Here is a 25,682-nt window from a genome sequence, read left to right on the forward strand (position 1 = left end):
CCATTTTAAAATTACTTGTTTCAAACCAGTTTAAAAATCTCATCACAATAGTTTTAAAAAGCATTAATTGAGCAAACAGTTAATATACACAAATGTCCACTTCAGTCTTTCCTAGGCAGGATGCCGGGGATAAAAAACACAGTTTGTACATTGAGAACAAGCTCAATTACCAAAAATATAAACATTAAAGCTTTTTTCTCCATTTGTGAATGATTAACACCACATTAGATGCAGTACTAATTAGGCCTCAGGAGTGTGTGTGGACCCGGTTATTAGCACACACTTGTCAGTGTAGCACAGAGGAGAGCCCATTTCCATCCCACTGCGAGGAGCCAGGTGGCCTTTGTTTGTGAGCTTCAGATGTTCTCAACAGCAATCTTTCCTCTGAAGACCCGTCTGCTCCTCTGTGCTCCACTTAGCCCTCGAGTCTGACAACCACAGGGGAGATGAAACACACAAACACACAGAGGAAGTGGTGGGGGAGGTCACTCTAGTACAGAGGCAGTTTATGGTACAACACTGACTGCGTCACAGACGAGATCGTGTCAAAACACCTCAGCCACCAGCAGCAGCACTGGGCTTGTGCTTTAGTGTCATTGTGCATGCAGATGTGTGCATTCATACCGTGAGAGAAGAGTCAGTAGCTCACACTTCCTTGTCGTTATTTTTAACCAGAACTGCAGTGGTTGAATGGGGAAGTCTGTCTGTCTGGTTTTATGTCTTGCTTGAGGCGCACCAATCATCTCTTTCAGCCTCTTTCTCCAGATATATCTGTGAGAAAAAGTCAGACACAAAGAGAGAGGAAATGAACCATTTCTTAAGATAGAAACATACACAAAAAGCTAAGCTGCTGCTACCTTGATGTTCATCTGAGCACTACACCGTGTTTAACAGTGTTTTGTATGAAGCCGAGTGTGTTTCTGTGGGAAAGGAGAGCGAGAAAGTCTGCTAATGAGCAGTGTGTGAGAGCTCTGCTGACAGTAGCTAACACAACCACTTCCAGACACACTCACACATGCACGCTCACACCAACACGCACACGTCCTGGGAGACAAGTGTGGAGAAAGTAGTCCCAGTGTGAGAGTAGTAATTAGACTCCCATCCATTAACACAAGGGGCTGTGGAGGAGGAGGATGAGCAGCAGGTGTGTGGGTGTAGGGCTGTGTTTTTGCCACTGTGTAGTTGTGTATGTCTGTGTTTTTCCTTTGTGTACATCTACATAATAACCATGTGCCAATTCATTGTTAATTGTACGCAGCGTCTTTCTGTGCCTGTACAGTACGCCTGTGAATGCGTAGCTGTATGCTAACAACACGGTGCACGTTGACCCTAAAGTATGGATGCATCTGCTACAGGAACTCAGCAGCAGGTGTGAACAGAGCACAAAGAGCGAGAAAACATGTTCAAAGACGGGTTTGTTTACACGTTCAGAGTCAATGAGGCACAAACAAAGAAAGACTCAGTGTTTCCTCCTGGCTTAGCCGATTTCACTGCCTCACGACAAATCAAAATAATTAGTGTGTGCAAGATGTCCTCAAAGTCTGGCTTAGAGAAGACACTGAAAGTCTGATTTCCAGGAAAGTAAAATAAATACATCAATATAAAAGAAAAGGAAGCTCAAGGTTCAAGACCAGACTCAACTTTAGAGGACCTCTACCTTAACCTATCATAGTATAATCCTTCACATTTTTAAGACTTGACTGTTTATTTTCCAAAAGATTCCTTTTCAATGCTACTCTGAATATTTTTATTTTCCTGACCCCTTGGAATTCTCAATTCTCAAAAAAGACTATCCATGAAACCCAAATATTTTACTGAATGCTGTGTTTGAACCATTTGGAGTAAAAGCACAAACAAGATGTCTTTAGAAAAGTATCACTCTGAAGGTTTTTTACAAACTGTCAGATGTTGTAGCTGATACTGGTATTGAGCAAATACATACTTTTAGATTTTCTTCCTTGTCTGAATTTGTATTGTGAAAAAGAGGCCAGCAGATGACTGAAGCAGGGGAGTATCAGCTGGAAAACTCAACTGGACTAAAGCATGAAGCCTTAGCTAGTTTAGGTCCAAAGCTGATAAAAATAGAACAGAAATGACGATTTTACACCTTTTATATGAGGAAAAGTCCAGGCGTTTTCAAACTGAAGATTTAAACAAGGATCAACATTTGTAGAAATTTCACTATACAGCATTGCTAATAACTACCTGACGTTATTACAACAATAAGTAGACAACGGAGAACAACAATGCCAAATTTGAGTTATTATATAATTTGAATTATTTCATGGATCTTTATGGATGTAATCCTACTATTGGACTTAAAAATTACCTGGATTTAGATTGTGTGAACTCTTTCTGATGTAGCAGGACTTCTTATGTTGATCAGGAGAGTAAAGGAGAGCCTCTAATGGTGAGCTGTGTTCCTTTTGCTAATATTTGTTGTTTGTTGCTTCACAAATGCATGTGGCTGCTGGGATGGTTCCATCCTGGAGTGGTTAGCATGGTCAGATCCTGTGAATCAAAGCTTTCTGGTGGTGTATAATGTGGTAGACTTTTGAACAGTCATTTTGTAAGTAACTGAAAATCTTAAAAAATAATCCTGCCTTGTGGGCTTCTCATTTTTAAAGGGATTAACCCCTCAAAACCTGATAATTCTAATACACTAAAACACTAATTCTAATAAGTGTTTATTCAACCTTCTACTGAAATGTGAAAAAAGATAAATGGCCATATACTTCACATACATTTTTTGGGGCACATTTGATACATTAGGTGTTTTAGGTCATTGATAATCCACTGGAGGGAAATTAGCCTTTTAATCATTTATTCAATTGTATTCAAAAGGTTTTTCTTTTTTTTATTTATCAATCATAGATGCATAGATAGCGGTCTCATTAAAGTGTATAACAAATTTGATACATTAGACTTTAAGGGGTTAAGAGACTGCCAGATTTGATCAGCTATACAAGTTAGCCTGAGCTAAAGACAACAAAGTAAGCCCAGTGAACACAGCTAAAGGCTCATTTATGCTCTGTGTTTAAATGCATATGGATATAGATGGACCTTTCTGTGCATACACTGCACTCATTTGTCTGTTTTTCACCTGTTCTCTCAAATCTTACAAGTACAGACCAAACGTAGCAATACCACTGCCAAATGTAGAGGCAGTGTTGGGCAATGCAGCCAACAGTTCAACCCAGAGTAGCAAAACACAATGAAGAAGATCATTTGCAAAAAGGCAGAACTTAATCGAGTTTCCAAGGAAATACTGCAGAATATCGATTGTTGTTAGAAAATAAACATATCAATGATTTTAGCTCATCTGGGCATAAAGACAGACATCTACAAGAGCACAGCTGAGCAGAGGATGGCTGTTCTTTCTACAGCCTATGGGACAGACAGAGCAGCATCACAGTAGCTCTGTGAGAGACAGTGACCTCTAGTGGATTAGTTTTCAACGTCCACTCAAACATAACAGATGGACATCAATATGAGGGCAATGACGGTTGTAAAGTTAAAAATGCATGTATCTATTTTTATACCTGCTTACAGTATGAATGAGCCTTAACACTGGCCAATTAAAAAACACTGGGTCTGGCGTGCTGGTAGTCGAGTGGTTAAGGCGCGCGCAATGTACGCAGGCGACCGGGTTCGAATCCGGCCTGTGGCACTATTGCCGGCGTGCCTCACACCGCTCTCTTCCCTGTTTCTGACTCTATCCACTGTCCTATCTAATAAAGGCAAAAACACCAAAAATAAATCTTTAAAAAAAATAAAAAAAAAGAAACATTGGGTCTACATCAACACACAAAACAATATTAGCAAACAAACACGGTACCAAAAATCTGTATTAGGCCTGCCTTGATTTTATAAGCAGCAATCAATTATTTTAACTTACATAATTAACATTACTTTGTAGAAATCTGTGTTCACTTTGACATTCAAAAGTTGTATTTTTTTTTTATGAAAATCCAAACTATATTGACCATTATTGATTTATAAAATCAATAAAAAGGGTGAAACATCCAAGGGGGTGAATACTTTTTATAGGCACTGTGTTCCTTTTCTACTGTGGACCTTGTTTCTGTTGACAATGCTAGCAAGCTAGCAAGCAGCTGACACTGTACCCTTTACTTACGGTACAAATCAGGTGAGTGCCACACCTCTAGCTGGGCAGACTCCAATTCTATTCCTGCTCCCATGGTTAAAGCCCTGTGCAGAAACTGTGGACTACACTTGTGTTTACATGCAAGTGTAAATCTATCCCCAACCGTATTGTCTAGTTGTGTTGGTCAGACTTGAAGAAATAGATTTATCCTGATTTCATCTAACATGGTTGCATTCCTTTTAAAAGTCCAGTTTTTTTCTGACTACCACGATAATCCTCCTTTTTCTAACTGCATGTAAATGTGCAGACTGTTTTAGTAAAAGTCTGGCTGATTTGATCTCTGATTAGCCCCTCGGGCCGCCTGGATGGGAATACAGAATGATGCAACAGGTAAATGTCACCTGTGAGAGTCTTTTTAATGCCTCATATAATGAGGTCCCATTAGCTTAGATCACCCGCAGGATTTGAAACGAGTAATTTAAGAGATTATTGGTCTCCTGATGAGGTCAGTAGGTTTGTAGGTTGGATGTCTTGCCAGGGGCGATTCTGATTGCTGGCCTCACTTTGGAGACACCTGTGGGAACAGGAAAGGCCCACCCAAGTGAGTGCGTGTGTGTTTGTGTGTGCGTTTGTGTCTTAACCTGAGCAGTTTTGTTAAACACACAGAAGGAAGTGCAGACTGAAGTGAGCCCAACATGTGTGAGAGCAAGAGTGAAAGGAAAAGCTAGTGAGTGTGTGAGTGTGCTGTATACAAACCACAGCTTTGCTCCATGCTGTAATTTCCCCTGCCGCCAAAACCACCGCTGCTTCTGCTGGTGCTGCCTAGCGCTGCGGCAGACTTTAGCTTCTCTGGCTGTCTCGTTGGCTAGCGCTTGTAGACAGGGGTTACACTAACCCTATGACTGTTTGTTTATCTTGCAGCCAGAACCAACCATTAAAAGTGGGCCCTCAGTCAAAAGCACAAAAACAGACGCTTGTCATGTTCGAGGGCTGTAATTGTAGCTCTCGCGTGATGTTTTTATTTTCCCTCTGACCTCGCTGGATAAACTCAAAAAGCCACTGAACATTGGGCTTGGCTTGCCGGAGCCCAGAGAGAGAATTCAGCCACATGCAGTCAAAGGAGACACATTCTTTAACCCTCCCTTTTTAATTCGTAGCTCGGAGCACTTGCTTTTCTTTTTTTCTTTACTCTCATCTCCTGACGAAACAAAAGGCTAGATATCTGAAGCATGATTACAACATTCATTCAAGGCACTACCTTTAAATCTCATGCATCAACTATGCTTTAAACTTGTTGAATGCTACCACACAAGATGTAAAAGCTCTGTTTACAGGGAGTACAGAGTGTCTTTCAATTATCCTCCTGCAGATTGCTATGTGCATTAAACAGTCCTACACCAACGCTGCAGGGATTCAGACAAAGTACAGCTTATACTTTACCATCCCTCTATACGAGTGATCCAATGCTGTTTTACTTCCTCAAAAGGCTGACAGATTGGAGGACACAAACTTCACTTGTGGTTCTCGTCAATTAAACTGGAAACACAGGGTGCTACGGGGACACGATCTCTCCCCTCTTTCCCTCTCTCCCTTTATCTGTGTCTATCTCTGCTTAGCATCATTATGAAATGTGCAATTATAGTCACAGGGCAGAGGAAAGACAAAGCGATTCAAGAGAAGAAAGAGAGTGAGAGAAAATTGGCTTGGTTACCATTTTCGTGTGACAGGCATAATTGACTATTTTGAGGGAGGCCGAGGGAGTCTTGTCTGGTGAGGCCGAGGAGTTTAGTGAGATTAAAGGTTAAGACAGGCTAATGACTTCAATAAGACATTCAGACATGTTCGATGCTGTCGTTACATCAGCCTAGCACCAGCCATCATGAATTTAAAACTGCTGTTCATGGAGGAATTAGGGGGAAGGGAAGTAAACACTTCACAGATACAACTTGACAGCTAAAGACCACTGAACAGCAAACTACTACTGATTTATGTTTAAGAAAATGCTGGGCATATAGTGGTACACCCAATCTACGATTTGAATGTGCATATCACTTTATAGGTTACGATCATTTTAATTGAATGCATATGAATATGGACAATGAATCTCCTTCTACTCCTGCTGTATAAAAGTGAAGCCTGAATCATCTTGTTGAACACCTCTTCACCCATCAAAGTAGGCCTGCACTTATCAATTATTTGGTTATTGATTAATCTGTTGGGGTTTTTTTCTCTTGATTTATTGATTCATCTACTGATTTTTTTTTTTGGGGGGGGCAAGCTGTGTTTTTTGTCTTATTAATTTAATTTTGCGAATAACATTCGAAACCTTGCATATTATGTTTACATTTTCTATTCTTCTTTTTAAAACAACATCCCCTGAATGCATTTTTTATCATTTATCAGATTGTATTCAAATGTTTTTGAGTAATTTATTGATCATATTGATTAGATAGAGGTCTCATAAAAGTATGTATCTAATATGATACAACAGGCTGTAAGGGGTTAAAGTCAGCAGATTGATATTTTTAAGTCAAGTAAAGTGATGTAACACATTTGACAGTGCTGAATCTGAGTCTACATAACAGGAAAAGACATTTAATAAATACAAAATGCATGGCAGAAGTTGAGTTTATAGCAACAAAGGGTGAGGATGTTAACTAACATCAACCAACAGAATGCACTGTTGCCCTATATCCCAAGAGGATAAAAGGTGCACAAATAGCAAAGCAGAAATGTTTACAGAAATGTCCTTCACTAAAACAAATCAATATTTGTTCAATTTAAATTCCAGGACTTGTATAAGCAAAATCATCGACTTAAAATCATGTCCATGTTGACGTGACCTCAAATACCCCGACTTTGTATCTCACAGTGATCCAGGATCATTGCTGACTCACTCATTTATCATTCATGACATGTTGAGACGGAGAGGACAGACAGATGGATGGACAGATGGACAGACAGATGGACAGACAGACAGGGAGTGGTTCTCCTGCAACGCCACAGTGGCATAAACGATGAGCTGTCAAAGTCCGACGTTAAATTGCTGTGGAGTAAATATATGCTGCAGCATGGTGCAGGCCTTGCCAGGTCATTGTGGTGGGTGTATTGTGTGCATGGAGGAAGTGTGTTTGTGTACTTGTAAAATTGTGGCGTGTGAGTGGAAAGTGAGAGGAATCCACATCTGTTAATAGTTTGAGCTGCACTTTCGGACATTTTCTGATTGTTTGTTTTTCTGTAGGCGACAAATAAACAAGAAGTTTCCTGCATAGACTGGTTTCACAGCGTCTTGACTGTGGCGAGCTCCACGCTATACGGGCCAGGAGACGAGGGTTAAGAACAGGAAAGGCCACCTTTGCCCTTCTGTGGTACTAAATAAGTGACGGTCCTTCTCGGTGTCCCACAGTTACCACATCTAGAGGAGTCCTCCCCAAACCTCCACCCTCTGCTTTGCCGGATTAGGTCTCATGACCATCCCACCCAGTGACTGAACGCTAAGGCTTGGGAAGCTGGCGGAGGCGAGGCGGTTGTCTGAATGAGACCGCAGGCCGACTTGGCCGACTCCTCCAGCCTCCTTGGTAGACCTTCACTGAGGCTTCATTACAGACTGTGGAGCCAGGAGCTGGACCACACTGTGTGCATGAGTGCATGTGTGTTCATGTGAATGTATGCACATCTGTGGCCATTTCTACGTACATGTAACTGTTTGTTTATGTGTGCATGAGTTTATGAGTGTGTCTTCTTGATTTCTCTCTCATGCACACACATCTGTGCCTTCATATTATGTATTAATGTTAACGTGTGTATGTGTGTATGGTTTATTTATGTTCACCGCACCTAAAGGCAAAAAAAGAAAGCCCAAAGATCGCTTAATGGCCACAACTAAGAGACTTCACCCGTGTTTAGGCAGACTTGAGGTTTCAAAAATAGCAGAATTATCTTTAAATAACCACCAGCAGGAGGTCGTCCTGTGTCTTTCATGGACCAGAAAAAGACTCTGCTCTCTGCAGACTCGACTGAGTGGCAGTTTTGGGTTATGCTGAAGTTCAAGAAATGTTTATGATGCGTAACCCGGCTGTTTCCCTTTTTTTTTTTTTTTTTTTAGAAAAAGCAAGAGCACATAGGGAAGAGTTCTGAGCTCAACCAGCAGGCCCCACGGGAAAAACATTGACTTAGATGACACCAAGTCAAGACCTGATGTAACTGAGACTCTGAAAATGATGTTGCATTATTCACACATAAAATACATACAAATACATGTACATACATACATGGGAAGTACATGCAAATAGTTGCTTGTCAAAAATGACCTCCAAATGTGGAATACGTGTTAGTGGGTGTGCAGCCTCCCAAGTAGCCAGGATGTCACGCAGTGCTGTCACTCAGTGTAAATGAGTTCGCTGAGGGGCTTCAATGGGTCAGAGAAGTCACAGAAGCCTGTCCAAGTCTCCACACACCACACACACACTCGCTTTTTGCTTTTTCTTTCTTACTTGGTACATTCATTCAAGCACAAGTCTGAGGGCCTTCTTTACCTGAACTGGGTGGTAAACACAGTAATACCGTATCCAGGGGTATTTAAAAATAGGTACTATAACGCTTTAATTACTGTTCAGAAAAAATCTGCTGTGTAATGTATGCATGGTTGTTATGCCTTATGAGTGTTTGGTTTCCAGCAGCAGCGTCACTGCCTGTGTGTGAAGATGCTATTAAACTGATGACAGAACCCCTGTTAATGACGTGGAGCTAATTTGTTAAACACAGAAACTGTCAAAACAGGCACTCTGACTCAAATGTCAAGCACTATGATCTCTGCCGAAATCAAACAGTAAGGAGCACTGCCCACTTTAAGGTGTGCTACAACAGTTTAAAAATGCTTTCATTCTACTTTGGGGGTAGATTAGTGTTGAAAAATGAAAGGCAATGCTTGAAAGCTTAAATCACAATTTTTGCAGATATTAGATATATTGATATTTACTAGGGTTTTCCTGATCAGCATTTCTGGCCTCCAATCCCGATCCGATTTTTTAATATTGAATATCTGCCGATACCGAGTCCTGCAGAATGGTGTAATAGTTCTGTTTCACTTTAATTATCTGTCAAAAAATAAATTTACATATTCACTTAGCGCAGTGTTTATTATTCAATCAGACAATCAAATCCACTTGAAGTGGTCAGCTGAATGACCTGACCAGCCAAAAAAGTGAACTTGAATAACCTCATATTCACTTAGAGATGGTGTAACAGAGTCAACAGTCACAATAACATATGAATTCAATAAACTAATTTTAAATATTATAATTCCACTTAGAAGTTAACTTGACTCTATTAGTCACAACAAAAACTCCATCCATCCATCTTCTTCCGCTTATCCGAGATCGGGTCACGGGGGCAGCAGCCTAAGCAGGGGATCCTAGACTTCCCTCTCTCCGGCCACTTCATCCAGCTCTTCCCAGGGGATCCTGAGGCGTTCCCAGGCCAGCCGAGCGACATAGTCTCTCCAGTATGTCCTGGGTCTTCCCCAGGGCCTCCTCCCAGTGGGACTTGCCCAGAACACCTCACCAGGGAGGCATCCAGGTGGCATCCGGACCAGATGCCCGAGCCACCTCATCTGGCTCCTCTCAGCGCGGAGGAGCAGCGGCTTTACTCCGAGTCATCAGGATCAGGATATCCATGATATTTACAAACTCATTTTAGCCAATATGGGTATACAAAAGGTAGATCAGACCTAAAAATCAGTCCTTCAAACACATTTAATGGATGTTAATGGAATGAAGATGAACAAAGAGAAAATACTTAGCTAACTTAGGTCTGTTAGTCCTGTCCAAAACTCAACAAACTTAACCGTGCATGTGACTTATATTTACAGCCAACATATGCCAGTACCTTAAGTTGATATATTGGTTGTAAATATCAGCAGACATTTTCATATCTGCCACAGGCAATATTTAACTTTTTGAATGAATATTGTGCATCCGTAGTGCACACTGGGTCCATTTTTTCTGTCTAAATTTTTCACACATTAAAAAAAAGAAAACTTAGCTCATGCTCTTTTAATCATGTCCATACACTGATACTAGGGCTGGACGATTATGGCAAATATCAAAATAATCATCAATTGAACTTTTTCCCTCGATCACGATTAATAAATGAGAATTCCACCCCCAATGTCCTACTCTGTTGTTCTGAAAATATTTGTATAACTTTAAAACAACTAACTGAAAGGAACATGCACAGAAACACAATTTCTGGTTATTTATTGAAACAATTTAAACCAAAGCACACATCAGCTGAAATAAAAATCTTTTTCACAAAAGTCAAATTTTCCAAGAAAAGTAGAAAATAAACAACTTGCAAACAAAATAAATTATTTTTATGCTGTTGTATAAAAAGTAGAAAATAAATTTGCTGTTCACATTGCACAGTCAGCTCTTCGTTTGAACTAGCACTACTTCTCTTGGGTTTACAGCAGGCTACATGCCTTGCAACATCTGGCTACCTATCACATGACTACGCAGCCAGAAGTTTGTTTTTAAGGGGGTGGTGCATTTGTAGAGAGACAATTACAAGGGAAACAAGTAGAAATAATTGACACAGCAGGTTTATGTTGGTTAGACGCTCTAAATGTGAGTTCTGATTATTTTTCGATTCACTGCCCAGCGCTAACTAATACCAAAGCCTTCATCCGTAATAATTTTTTTTCTGGAACAGGTTAGAGTGTATGCAAATTTTCACATCTGTCAAATTCATTTAGTAGGTGACTGATGATTCAGATCAGTGCCCACTGCTTCCTTCTCGCTCGCTTAACCCCCTCCCCTCACTCTCTCTTCCTCTCTCTCATACTGAACCCTCACTTTAAACTAAGGATGATAAAGCATCTATTTCCATATTCGGTGAAATACTCATTTAAATTTTGTTTAACCAACTAGTCTAAAGAGGAGAAAATCCTTAGAAAACCGTACAATTCCTTACAGGGTCATTGTGTCAGCAGGTTGATGTTAGCCTGATATACTTTCTACAGCAGGGCTAACATTACAAGCTAGCGCTGCCGGCCTTTGTTCCTCTTTGCAGATTAATATCATGTTTTGAGATGTGGCCTCTTTTTACTTCGGTTGGAAGTTATATGCGAGTTTAACCCTCGACAGCCTACATACAACTTTATTCACAACATTAAAAAATGGTGATACCGTGCTGTTCCTACTACACACTAACTGCTATGCCACCGCTGAGCTTCTCATTTTTACATCTGTGAAGTGCCGGACAGGAAGGCAGCCATTAACTGAGGCTACAGTGGCCTCTAGTGGTGGGAGGTTCATTACTGTTTAAAAGAGCATTATAGACCAGGATTTCAAGCCTATGTTTATAAAAATGATGATGGTTAATTCATTAAGCTGACTCGTAAATCCCTCGGTGACTAATTTGATAAACTAATTTAACCGTAGCAATTAACCGTGCCAGGGCTGTACAGTGCGACATATATGTCGCAAATGCTATGAGAAAATTGGTCTTTGCTAAGAGGTTGTTACTCCTCATCGCACAGGTGCTATGACAAAGTGAGAGAGGTGTGTGCATGCCAGACGCGCAGATAAGACTTTAGGTATGACTTGGTGCCCCAAAAACTTCACTCCACTTTGATTTGAGATTTGAAATTCATGCCCAGTCCATTTATTTCTTATTTCTGGTACATTTTAGAGTATGTAGAGAAAGTGTAAGTTAACATGAACAGTCATCTGATAAAAATCTCAGTTTTAGCTGTTTGAATAAACAGAGTAATTCCTCCTTCAGCACTACAAGGTCACAGACTTGAAACAGAGCTGTCCATGCCCTGCAGGTGCTGATTGTCCGTCAGACACGTCAATTTTTATCAGATATTATCATGCCGGTTTATCAGAAGCGTTTCCTTTGGCTCTACACAGAAATACTAGCTTCTTTTCTTTTGTTTGTGTTATTTGAATCTTCTGACAATAGTTTATAGCAGTTAGAACAGGAGGGAAGTGAGTTTTTTGCGACACTCACCTCTCAGTGTTAAGGTGATGGAGAGAAGATGTACGTCTGTTAGCAGAGTCGGTTTGCTCAGCGTTTCTAACATACGTATCCAGTACTAGACCGAATTATTAACGGAAGAATAATCACACAGTGGGGCATCAGCTCTGCTCTAACTGGATCTCGTGCTCTCTCACTGAGAGGGAGAAAACTTTATTGACACATGTCAAAAGACACACAGCACATGCGCATTTTGTCACATATATCCTGCGCACATAACTGGCTACTGTCGCTGCTCATTTACATAAGTAAACACAGAACAGAACCTCTCATTACAACTGAGAGCACATAGTCGTGTTTATGTCAACAACGTCAGATATATAAAAGATAAGACCGTCTTAGGCTACAGGTCTTGAACCTAGAGTCTGTCATTTGTCAGTAAAGTGATGGTTGATGATGGTCTATAGGCTTCTTAGACTGGCAGCGTTGTACCCCCTGCTCAGAAATATGACTGTCTCAGGTTGCTATAGTTACTCCCAACGGAGTAACGGCTAATGGCTGCTGCGCATTAATTTGGAACAGTGAAAAGATTTTTTTGACCAGGACTACTTGAGAAGTTCGAAAGGTATCTGTATATCATAAGTTAATTGACACCAATAGAATTTCCAGAGCCAATCAGAATCGAGTATTCACCAAGACCATGGTATAATAGGAAATAATGAAATTTTTGATAGCTTTTCACTGTAATCCTGTGTTGGATGTTTTTATACTAACTTCGTTAACATGAGTACATCACAGATCACACACTGCCCAGAAGAATTGTTATGTCAGTTAATTTTGCATAATAATTTGTTTACAGTGAGAAAAATGCCAACAAAATGGATGAATTATCCAATACTGTCCTAAAGTCATCATTGTTACAAGCCAAACATTAAATCCAAGTTCAATAAGATATTGTTAGTTAGTCAGCTTCCAGCAGTTGGCTCTTGTTTTGTGTCTGAATGTGGAGATGAACCATCAGCATCTCTCTTCTCTGTGATTGGCTGTTTGCTTTGGTAGACATTAATAAGAGCTGTATTTGAGTCTGTTTTGTTTTTGTTTTTCAAGTACATCCACTTACTAAGCATATATTTTGGTTACATGTTGGTTTTAGAGATGTAACAAACATATTATATATTGTGCTACAGGTTTTTGTCCTGTGCTACAAGAATGTCAACCTCTGTAGCACCAGTGCTATGGGCAAAAAAAGTTACCGTACAGCCCTGCGTGAGCACCGCTACTTTAAACACTGTGATTAGCACATGTATTATGTGGATATCAGCCATGGAAATATAACAGAACCCTGCTCACAGGTCAAAACAGAGACTGAATTAAAAAGTTGTTCTCCGTGTCTCCAACTTGGCTCAGCGCTATGACGCGTGAGCGGGGCTGTATGAAGCTCAGCAATTTTCCACAATATACAAATTTTCTCAGTTAAAGCAAATAAAAATACAACAGACTCAGTGTGTAAGGTTCGAGAGCATGACCTTCTTTTCAATTACGGATCTGAAAAAGAAAACACATCTGCAAAGACCATAAATGTCCTTATTGTTTTTTTCTGGGAAAAGAAGCATTTTTTGAAAGGACTGAGTGCATCACATGCTGATACTTATAATCAACTTTTTAAAGGGGTTCCTGCCAACACCAGTATCATGCCTATAATACTGTGCATCCCTCATGCTAAGTTTCCTTACACTGTAGGGCTGACACTTTTCACTCGATTGGTTGCATGGCTAGTTGATATGCTCTCATCAGACCAAGATTTCTGTTCCTTAGCTGGTCACACACACGTGTGCATGCGAGAACGAAACGGCGAAGCATGCAACCGACTGATTGACAGACACAGGAGGAGACAGAGAGAAGCAATGCAGCGCTGGGCAATACAGGCAGAGAGGAACACAACAAAACATGTTCTATTATGATTGTTACACAACGGTTATGCTGTGAATAACTTGGAAACAACACCTTAAACTTGACATAGAGATGCAGGATGTTTGTATTGAAGTGGCGCTGCTGCGTGTCTCTAGTCCGCCCTCTGTCAGAGCCTCAACTCCCGTGGTCTGTTTAATTTACTGGTCAGTAAATACCTGATATCAAGTCAGCTTATCATCAGATTAAAATGTTCATGTTAGCGTTAGTGTCTGTTACAAACAGAGAGAGAGAGAGCAGAAAAGAGAAAAGACAATCTCTCCTGGTCATGAAGTCCCAACCTGTCCCTTCACCTTGGTAAATAAAGGCTGCATGCTGTCTGATATATGCTCAGAAATAACACAGCATGGGCTTAAACAAGTGCTCCTGTTAATGTTTATCATTATAAATTAATACAAACAATTCCCTGAGGATATTTTGTAGGCTATATGATGTTACAGAGTTATCGTGCCGTGATTACAGAAAGAATATGGTTAGATGCATGCTGATAGTTTCTGAGTCAGCTGTGTTTTTAGTACAACAGAATAAAGATAAATATATACTTAGGTTTTTACTGCAGGATACAGATTTACAAAGCTATGAAAGTGTGATGTGATGGCAATAGAAAAAAAATATAAAGAATATAATTAAACCACCCAACTGTATCTATAAATGGCACCCTCCTGTAGCCAGCAAGAACATGATGGTGCTGCTAAAATGTTAATGTATGGGTGATAATCAAGCACTTGAAAATAAAATACAATACTGAAAGTAGACAATATGATTGACATCTTACATTAAAGATATTTTTTGGGTCTATTTGCATTTTTCATGAGTCGGCTGAAGAGACAGATGGTTGTAGGTCAGGAAGACTCTGCCTTGTACATGATGCTCTAAATGAGCTAAATCAGCTTCCCATGTTATATTTGTATACTTGCTAAAGCACATGACTAATCTTAATCAAATTTAAAAATTGCATTGAGGGTATTCACTACTTTTTTGCTGTTAATTTTACTATGCTTACGATCCACGCAACGTCATTCAAGTTTTTACTAACACTTCCTCTGCATCTAAACCTGATTTCAGGTGAAAGTGTGTATCTCTTTATTTTCTTTCATATTCTTTCTTCTCTCGTTCTCTCTCCAGCTTGCACATCTCCCACAGCCACTTCTGCGTTGGGCCTTCTCCGTCACTTTCATCTTCAGCCCTGAATCACTTTATCTATTATTTCTCTCATCCTTCCCTCGCTCTGTCTCTCTTTCTCTCCTGGGGGAGTAGTAATGGGATGATGGGTGGGTGGGCAGCCATCAGGAGTTTTGCCGTGCAGCGGAGGCCCGTCTCACCTCCCACCACCTCCTGCAGTCATCCATCTCCATAAGCACACACTGACTGAGAAGCCACAGCCTACATCAGCGTTCCAGATCAAAATGCACACATTTAGACTGGATGCACATACTTAAGTGCACTGCTAACACTATCAAACACATGTATGTGTAATGCCTACAGAGGAAGACTGAAAAAATTGATGATTTTGCTAAGGTATGAGAAGAAAACATGCACTCAAATGCACACCACTATAAAAACACAATGTACTTGTATTAGCACAGTCGTGACATCTGCTTTACTTCACCAATACAGATACGCTCTTGTACTGGGATGATCTCCTTCTCCTCCTCCTTGATGTCACTCTCACTGTCTCCCTCAATCTATCTCTTCTTAGACAAACCCAGAAGCAATTTGTCCCTGAGAAGCCCATCTAATAGCTGCCTGAAATCGATGTCTTAAAGGCAGAGGCCTCTTGCCTCAGAGAGCCAGCAGCGGCCCAGCTCTTCCACCAAGGCTTTAAATCACCAGATTATTGGTTTTATGAGTGTGACCCATGTGGAAATAATTGCTAATGTTCCAAGAGTAACCAGTGGAAAGGTGGGTAATGGGGCAATTTATAAATTCTGATTGTAATACATGGAAAGCATCCAGGCCATCTCCTCACTGTTATTTTATGGCTGCCCATAAAAGCAGGCCAAGCAGCACAACAGTGGTGGCGACCACAGCCATTAAAATCAATACTGCTGTCACAAACGCTGTTGTTACTGCTCCTGTGTTGTTTGTGGAGAGTGGAGCCATCAGGATCAAGAGCAGCAAATCATAGTATGACAATAAATATCTGTTTGGATACTCAGAGAATAAAAGTCTGTTATAAATTATTCATATGTTGAATTACTTCAAAAAGGTCTCTGAAATGATCCAAACAAAAGTTTTTACACAGACGCACATGCCAGTAGGAGATGTAATGTGCAAATATTAGAGGTCAATATTCATGTTTTGACCACCCCTGCAACCCCCACCATGTCCCCACAGACTCGCAGTGGCTGCTCACAGATGCACAGCAGTTTCGGTCTCACCGGACAACTGAACGTCGTGTACTGACCACCCTTTAAACCCCAACCACGTCCCCTCATCGGCATTCACCGATTACTCCAACCCCGACCCCAGTGAGGAAAAGCATCGGCTTTGGTATGTGCTGCTGGTAGACTCTTATGGCGCACGGAGTCACTGTGGCTCCGACGCACTAGTGGTCTCGGTCTCACTGGATGACTGAACATTATCGTCACAGGGGTGAATATTCCACTATTCCTCCTGGCATTGTGAGTATTCTCACTACAATTCGCTCTCTTTCTCTCTTTTACGCTCCGACTACTAAGTGTCTTACTTAAGGAAACAACAACGTGTGACTGCAAGAGCTTGGGGTTGAAAGCCATGACCCCTGCCTACTGAGTCACAGTCCAAACAAACAATTTCCTTGTCCTGCCTTTAGCTGAAGCAGTAGCTAAACCTTCGTTCTCCTCTCTTTTAAAAATAATTTTCTTCCAAATATTTATCAGACCCAATAAAAACATTTGGTTTCAGGTGCATGGTTTCCCATATACGATCATGCACAGAATGTGACCAGGCTGCACAGATGCTATAACTAGCCAAGAAAGCATGCTGCTGACTAGCGTTTTTTGCATGTAGTAGTCATGTTGGCGTAGGCCACTATTGCACAGCTACAGCATGGATTTGACACAGGAGTACAAGCTTTACATTTAACATGGTGATCGGTGCTGGAAAACAAGCCTAAGTCTGCATAAATTGTACGGCAAATTTTTGTTAAATTCATTTGGGTAAAAAAAGGTGAATTACTTTTTCCAGATAGGTTGAGATTTTCCTCTCCTTAATAAATAAAATCATCATTTACAAACTGCATTTTATTTACTTGGGTTGTCTTTGTGAGATATTAAAACTCGTTTGATGATCCGAAACACTGAAGTGTGATAAATATGCAAAAATCCAGAAATCAGAAAGGGGGCAAATACTTTTTCACGGCACTGTACATTTGTACTTCAATCTTAAGACGCCATGAGCAGATAGAGAGGGACAGCGTGAAGTGACTGGTGATCAATTTAGACTGAGTGCCAGTGTCCTGTTGCAGAAACAGAGCAGTGATAAGAGAAAAGATGTTATTTTCTGATTGTTTCACAGTGGTTACACACTAAAGAAATTAAAAACACACCAACACCTCTGTTACCCTGAGATACAAAGATACAGCGATATTTTTTGTCCCTAAAGGTTTTCCTCTACATCCCCACCTGCTGACTGATGGTAGCTTCACAGCCCTGCAGAAACACCAACACTTACCTGAATAAGAATTACAGACAGAGCAAAATCACGGCATTCACTTTTCTGGTCTATTTATGATAATTCAGAGGTAATATTTGATTTTTGGGACGCCCTATACATTTTTTTCAGGAAAATCTTACTGACTTCTTGATATTACTGTAAAAAACATTTTATATACAGGGTGGAAATTGTAAAATAAGTGTCTAGATGATCACTTTTGTTCCAATGGAATCAAATCAGGTATCGATATCAATTTAACTACTTTTTAAAAATTCTGGTATTGTGACAACTGTAACCATCAGTAACATGAGCCAACAGCAGGAGTTCAACTTAACTAATTACATTCATTCATACTAGTGCAACTAAGTTGTTTTTCTGAGTACCGGTGCTTTTTTGAGTATATTTGAAATCAGTACTTTTAACACTACTTAAGTATTTTTCTTTTTTTTTTTAAGATTTATTTTTGGGCTTTTTCGTGCCTTTATTAGAGAGAGGACAGTGGATAGAGTCAGAAACAGGGAAGAGAGCGAGGAGAGACATGCAGGAAATAGCACCACGGGCCGGATTTGAACCCTGTCGCCTCTACTTAAGCAAGTTTGAACCAAAGTAACTCTACTTTTTGAGTACAGTACTCTTGTACTTTTTCCACTTCTGTTGACTACACAGTCACAGATCGAGAGAATGATTTCACATCACATCCCAAAACAGCTGCAGTAAGCAGCAAAAACTGGAGGGTTGATATCTAAGGTTTAAACATTGCCAAGTTGATTTTAAGTGCCAAAGTGTAATTTTAACTCTATTCCATTCCGTGTTTAGATGTGTTTAGTTGTGTTTGAATGTTGCCTGTCGTACAATGACTCCTGCTGGAGTTCTTTTGCTCATGTTTCTGGTGGATTCTTGCTGCTTTTAATGTGAGATACATATTTGCACCATGAATGAAGCTAACAACCGAGTTAGAGTTCTGGCCTGTGACTTTAGGTGCTACCAAGGGACACATGGAGCATATTTTTCATCAGTATCAATTGTCTTGCTATGAGGTTGACTCTGCTTTGTTCTTGCCAGAGGAGGCCCACCCTGCCACAGTGATACAGTTAACTCTATAACACTGTCATTTTTGCTGTGTATTTTACTTTATCATCAAGGTGTGACCTTACCTAAACAACCTGGTTGGAGATCTATTCTCTAGTTGTTCTTGCCAATAAGAAAATATCATTTCTTACTGTACAACTCCTCAGTAGCCAGCCAGTACTTAAAGTAAATTTAAACGAAATTACGTTTTGTTTTGTTTTTTAATGTTTTCTTGAATAGGTAAATAGATCATTCACTTTACTTACAGTCAGTACATTTTAACCAGGGTACTTGTGCTTCTACTTGAGTATAAAAGTTGTGTATCTTTTCCACATCTACCCCACAGTAGAGTTAACTTTTTTCTAAGAGCTTTATACAGAACAACCCAGAGACTTCCAATGTCACTTCTTTAAATAAAGCCTTAAAACACTTGTATTTGGACATTAGGCACAGCTCACCTCATCCTAACATTTTATTAAACTATTTTTGCCACTTCACTTCTGTGGTCTGAGGTGAGTAGCAGCTCCTGCATGTACAGAAACTACCCGCTGTGTGTCTCTACAGCAGCTCAGAGACACAGAGCTGAGAGTAAATGGAGGTCTCTGGTCTCTGGACTTGGGCCTAATGACACCCCGGTTCTCTCTCCCACTTTCAAGCCTCACCGCAGCTTTGGTCTGCTCTCCTTTGGTCCAGTCAGCAGGACACCACAAATAGTCCATTCCCTCTCTCCACGGCTCCCAAAACCATACAGGCATGCATGGGAGCCCGGTAATTTTCCACTACAGATATTTTGTATGTATGTGTGGGCTGTGTTTGTGTGCTTGCTCACTCAAGAGCCCACATTCATGTTTGTGTGTTTGCTGTATTAATATTTCTCCACATTTTGCATGTTTGTAAACAAACATTTGTTCTAAACAGATTTGATAATAAAATAAAGCAGATTGGAATGAGAAAGCACAGTCAACTTAGCTCCATGTACTTGTAATCATGCTTGTTTTAGCATGAGCAAAACCACTTTCACAAGTTCTCTCTAACACCTTTATCACACATTCACACACACTTTAGTAATAGTATGTTGCAAGAATGCAGAGCTGCCTCCATTACTGTATGTGTCACACAACTCCACCCTAAACAGCTTCAAATACGAGCTTCACATCTTACACACCCCTCAAACTTACACAGTCTGCATCTAAAAGCACACAATATGTTCCTCAGCATCCATTTTTAAGAGCCCTCTAAAAAACCCTCGAGTTTGAGCTCACAACTTCCTCAATATTGGAAACACACGCTCGATAGAGTCGAAAGCAGAAGTCAAAACAGGCCACAGATGCATTTGGTTGGAGTGTGGTTAATAAAAGCTCTGGGGGAACGGTTTGAGGCAACATCTAATTCAGTCCACATTCAGTTAGAGGGAAGCCACAATGCTTGTGGGTGGTCCAGGGCCTGTCAGCACGGCCATTTTGTCTTCTGATGTCACATGTTTGGATTTAAGGCCCAATTTGCTCTTGTTTCTCCATGCTGCTCCAAGAGTGCTCAGAAGTAAAGGATAAGTGAAATGAATCCACACGCAGAGAGGGGAAGTCCAAATGTAAGGATGTTTTTTCAGGAATATGAAACAGATGAGCAGACTGCCTTTGAGGCCTTAGTGCAGATAAAAATACTGCCTAAAAGAAGTGAGAATGCTTTTCTGCTTTTACAAGGCAAATAACACAAACAGAGAAATGAGAGGGAAAGCGCCCACAGCTCTTTCAGTGCATTGACAAAAAAAGTAATTTGATTCACCCCTGAAAAATTCAATAAGGCACAGAGATCTCAATCTAAAATCTCTCAGACTCACTATTCCATCAAAAGCAGCATTTCATATCTGCAGACCTAAACCTCTGCAAACTCCTGATGAGGGGTAATCCATCTTGATCACAAAACAATATGATGAACAATCCCTCTAATGTATTGATGTTGACAACTTAGCCATCAGATTGTCATTGTGGGTTTGTGGGCGAGCAGCGCAGCAAAAACAGTCTGCTATCAGTGTTTTCTCCGAGCTTCTGCCTGCACAAAGACGGAAACCAAGACATCTAAATGTTGCAGGTGTATACTTTTTAACACTTGTTCACACACACCTCCACTGCTCTATTTTGCACTTTTGAGATGCGGTGTGTCATCTCGCACATCGATGCACATTTACACACCCACAAAAATGTGTGAGTGTGCACACGCTCAAACAGTTTCCATCCCACCTTTGTTCTTCATGTTGGTTGTGGTGCAGTATAGGTCACAGTTATGCAATTGTGTAGGGGTAGCCTATTTTCTCCAGACCTTTCTCTCACTTTTCTTTACTTCCTCCTCAGCTCTGTCTTCCTCAATTTATAAGATGACTGAACTTGAGAAAAAGAGTTCAGAACTGACTGTAGAGCAGCAACTTTGACTCATGAGACAGAAAATATATTTGCTGTTAACTATTCTTGCACTTGATCATTTACTGTAACTTCAGAACCTGATTTGAGTAAATAGTTTTCTCACCCTTTCTGCACTGAAAATATCTTTAGGTTTGAAGTAGCTATCAGAAAGACAGTTTTTTACCCTGTCATCATGGGCTACTTTGAAACTGGTACTTCGTTGTTTCCTTTGTTGTTGATTTTCAACAACTTATTTAATTTAAAAATTGTTGATTATTCATTAGGGACAAATACAATTAGTGATGCACCAATTGCAAAAAGCCAAAGCCATACTGATGTTTAAGATAACAAGTTAGTTAAAACTGATGCAAATACTGAGGTTTTTCATCAACTGTTACTAGCTTGATTTTTGTGAATAAACTCCTCATCTAGGAAGCAAAAAGGAACACACTCCAACAATAAACTTGTTAAGGTGCATGACAAAAAAAGACTTACTAAACTGAGAAGTCACCAGTAAAAAAAAAAGTCCTTTTAAGCAATTTTATTTAGGCAAGGCAGTAGTTAAAACAGTTGCAGTCTTCTTCAGCATTGTGACTTTTCTCATCAACAATTTTTTTGCCAATGGGCCAATGAGTGTTTGCAAGTCCACCATTGGCAAATGCCAATGGTTCCAGCAATACATTGGTGCGTCACTAGACACAATATCATGGCAAACTGAGAAACACCATCCCATGCAAGTATAGTATAGTTTTTATGGCAAATGCTAACTTGCAACACCAATCCCCAGAAGTAGGGGTGGGCGAACTGCTATCATGACTGTCCCCAGTAAAATGTTTTACAGCAGAATGGAATTTTGTAACACTGCCATTACCGGTTGAAATGGGCACATTCAGTTGTAGTACCCACGTCGCATAACTGGTGCTACAGCTAGCGTAGCAAAGTGATGGAAAACAGCCCGGTCTGAGTCCAGTCAGCAGTAAGTTTTGTTGTAGCATTACGAGCAGCTGAATAACTAACTAAATATCACCTGCTCACTTAATTTGCGAGAGAGTGCGCAGCAAACCTGTGTTTTTTCCTCTCCAAGTTTAATGTCTGTATTAAGCACAATAAAGCGACTCTGCTCACTTTGCTGAGCTTCTCTGTCAGTCTGTCCGGGGCTTTAACACAAGCTGGGTCATCTTGATTTGTTTTTAGCCCAGCGCTGCGGTGATTAAGCTTAAACATCAGTTTAAAAGCGCGTTTAAACTTGTGACTAGCTCAATTTAAGAATGTGCTGAGTCCAAGAAGCAGGCTGTGGCATTCAAGGAAGTCAGAGATGCACCTGTAAACACTACAGTCACTTAAAGTTGCCGATACCGCTGCAGATGCTAAGTTAAATTAATGATAAACAAGCTACTTCCATCAGTTCCTTCACAATAAAAGTCTGCAGAAGAAATATTTCTTGAGTGTTTTTATTGTGACTGCTTCCAATAGGAAATATGGCGTGATGATGACACACCTCAGCACCAGCCACATTGTTCAGTCCCTCACACACAATTCATACTGTAAAATACATTTTTAAAAATTAAAACCACCACAGAAAGACACCAACCAACACTGCATCTGTTACTGTGCACTTCTTCTGTGTTTAAAAAAATAAATAAATAGACACTTCACATGCATGTTTGAACGTTGCTATTTTGCTTTGACCCACAACTGAACTGTACAAAAATCCAGTATAGTCAAATTTAAAACAAACCTGTATCTATAGCAAAATATAACTGTGAGCTAACTTACTTTAATTGATGATGCCGTACATGGCCCTGCGTCTGCATGTTTTCTGCTTCCCCTGGCTGGGAACCATGCTTTAGAGCATTATCAGTGACTGTATTTTTCTCCATCACTGACTTGTTTGCAACTACCTGCACTCTTATTCTCTCCCTCCTTGATTTTGGTCAGACTAGAGCTCAGTAACCAACCAATCAACTTACAGACTGGGGGATGTCAGCCCAACATAAATCATGTTTTTTTTCCATTAAATTATGGTTAATTGCTGATTGTTTCTGTAATTCTGAATGCTGATTTGTAGCTTTCACTTGCAGCTCCGCCGTGTGGTCGCCAGCAACTTCCAACCACGTCAGACAAGAAAAGCACGTCTGCTTTCTGCACACATCAGTGACCACATGCAGACATGCCTCAGCTCACATACACGCACAAACACATGAAAACATAACAATTATGAAAGATATAGGTAGTGTGTAAAGCAATTTGTATGTTCCTCTAAGTATGTGTGTATGCGTCAAAACATTCTGACACTTTGCATGCAGATAGGCTGCGGCATTTAGCTGCATGAGGATCAGACAAAACTAATCTGGCTTTATCAGCTCAATTACCTGTGACAACTCTGACAGCTCACAGATAACAGATCAGTTCAGTTTGGGTCAGAGGAGGGCAAACATGCAATGACTCATGTTTGAGGAACATGTGTTCATGTAGAGACGACAAATTATGCAGAATAAAAACACTCTCTTCCTGCTCATGTGTCTGATCTTTATTGTTGACTTCATGTGATCTAAAGAAGGGAAGTTTGTTTTGGAAAATGAAATATTCATGAGTCAAAGAAACATGAGAAGAGAAATGGAAATGCAACGCCTTACAACTAAGTCATTTGTGTTTGCTCTGAAAGTTTCTGTTCTTTGATCGTCACGATATTCCAACTAATAACCGCACACAAATTAACAGAAAAACAGTCAAAGTGTTTCTGTGCAGGTTGTCCTTGTTATGCTCGCGTGGGAGACGTCTGTTTGGAAGCAAAAACAAGCTTCTACTTTTTCCGCCCATCTGCAACTAGTTCCAGATATGTTCATCTTGATTCAGTTTGGCTGGTAGGGGGAGTTGATTTGCATCCTGCTTTTTTTCTTTATTGAGAAGAAAGAGGAAAAGAATCATAGTGAACAACGTCTCGCCAGTTGCTATGACAACCCACCATACCCAATAACCCATGGAAAAAAAAAAAAAAAATGTGTGTGTGTGTGTGTGTGTGTGTGTGTAGCCGTCACACTCACAAACAGGAGCACTCTGTCAGCCATGGTTTGAGGGCAGAAGCAAATCTTGTTTACAGCGCAGAGAACTGCTCTCATACACACACACACATGCACTCACACACGCACAAACAAACTTCACGGAAACAATCTATCCACTTCACTACAAAAAAACCTTCAAGCAGCTCTGTCGGCACATCCTGTGTAGATGTGAGCCACCAGAGAATACAGTAACCCACAACTGCATGTGGTGTTACAGTTCCTACGTCAGACATCCGGATTGAAAGAAGCTCTTTAAAACAATAAGAAACTAATAGAAAGACAAAGAAAACACTTCAGTTAACATTCATATCAAAACCAGAATATACTTTTAGATTAAAAGTCCAAAGTGCAAACACTTCTTTTGAATTATTCTGGGAGGTTTGTGTGTTTGAAGCGTAAATGGTTTTAGTGTAGCAGGAGGCGGAGAGCTCTGGGTTTAGAGAGGCTGCTACTTGTGGCTTTTGGGTTTGTGGGCTTTTGTATAAGATATAACGGTTCAGTTTCCCTGTCAGCAGATTTAGGCCATGTAAGCCACTGCTGGGGTGGTGAGACAACAGACATACTGAGAACAAAAAAACAAGGGCCTTAAAAATAGTCACAATGATGTATAACTGTGTTTTATTGAAGTTTCATGCATTAGATTGATTGAAGATTTTAACAAACATTAAACAAAGTTAGGGGGCAATGTAAGGCACAAACATACTGCATGTGAATCAAGATTTGTTTTCTCATGAAGTAAAGGATACAAAAAAGGTGTCATAATTTGGTTTGGTTTGTCATCACAGATATCTACATGTAGCCTTTAACATGCATTTGCATCAGTAATGTCTCTGAACCAACTAGGCTTTCACATCCAAAAGTTTTTAAAAAACAGTGTGAAGTGGTTGAGAAGAGGGATCAGAAACTGGTGGGTCTCATAGGGTTTGTTGATTCTTCGTCATTCATTCTTTTCTTTCTGAACTGGATTTGAACACAGGCTGCCAGCGTACATGGGGCACGCCTTAAACCACTAGGCCATCTGCGCCCCCTTCTTCATTCATTCTTCAAAAGAGATTGGCAAAAAGTTCTGAGCATCACCACCACCTGGGCTAGAGTGTGGAGGCTGCAAGATGGCTGCGTGTGTTTGCCTTTTTTCTCTATTCAGATGTACTTGTTCTGTGACCTTGTGCAACAAGTTGTGGCATGCCAACCATTTTGGTTTGGGTAATAACTGATACCATTACAACCCTATATGAAGAGAATTTAAAAAGCAATTAAGCTTAGTAAAGCTACTTACCAAGGCGCTGACGGCCTGGTGGTTGTATCCATCTGCCCAATGTACAGGGGCTGCTGTCCTGGAGGTGGTGTGCCCACATTTAGGTCTAGTCTGTGGCTCCTTTCAAGCATGCCAGTCCCCATTCTCTCTCCCCTCCAGTTTCCAACTTGATCCACGGTCCCAGGTGGTGGCATAAAAGCCCGAAA

At 40.4% G+C, this 25,682-nt stretch overlaps 1 long non-coding RNA gene across 1 annotated transcript; it reads right to left on the reverse strand.

Moving 5' to 3' along the window:
- LOC121508009 lies at positions 1-25,682 on the reverse strand. Its single transcript, XR_005991774.1, has 3 exons — positions 25,498-25,682; positions 625-771; positions 1-428 (listed from the first exon to the last, which is right to left on the reverse strand). It is a non-coding gene; the product is annotated as an uncharacterized LOC121508009 (long non-coding RNA).

Source organism: Cheilinus undulatus, linkage group 1 (genome assembly GCF_018320785.1).
Source record: "Cheilinus undulatus linkage group 1, ASM1832078v1, whole genome shotgun sequence".
NCBI classification, from domain to species: Eukaryota; Metazoa; Chordata; class Actinopteri; order Labriformes; family Labridae; genus Cheilinus; species Cheilinus undulatus.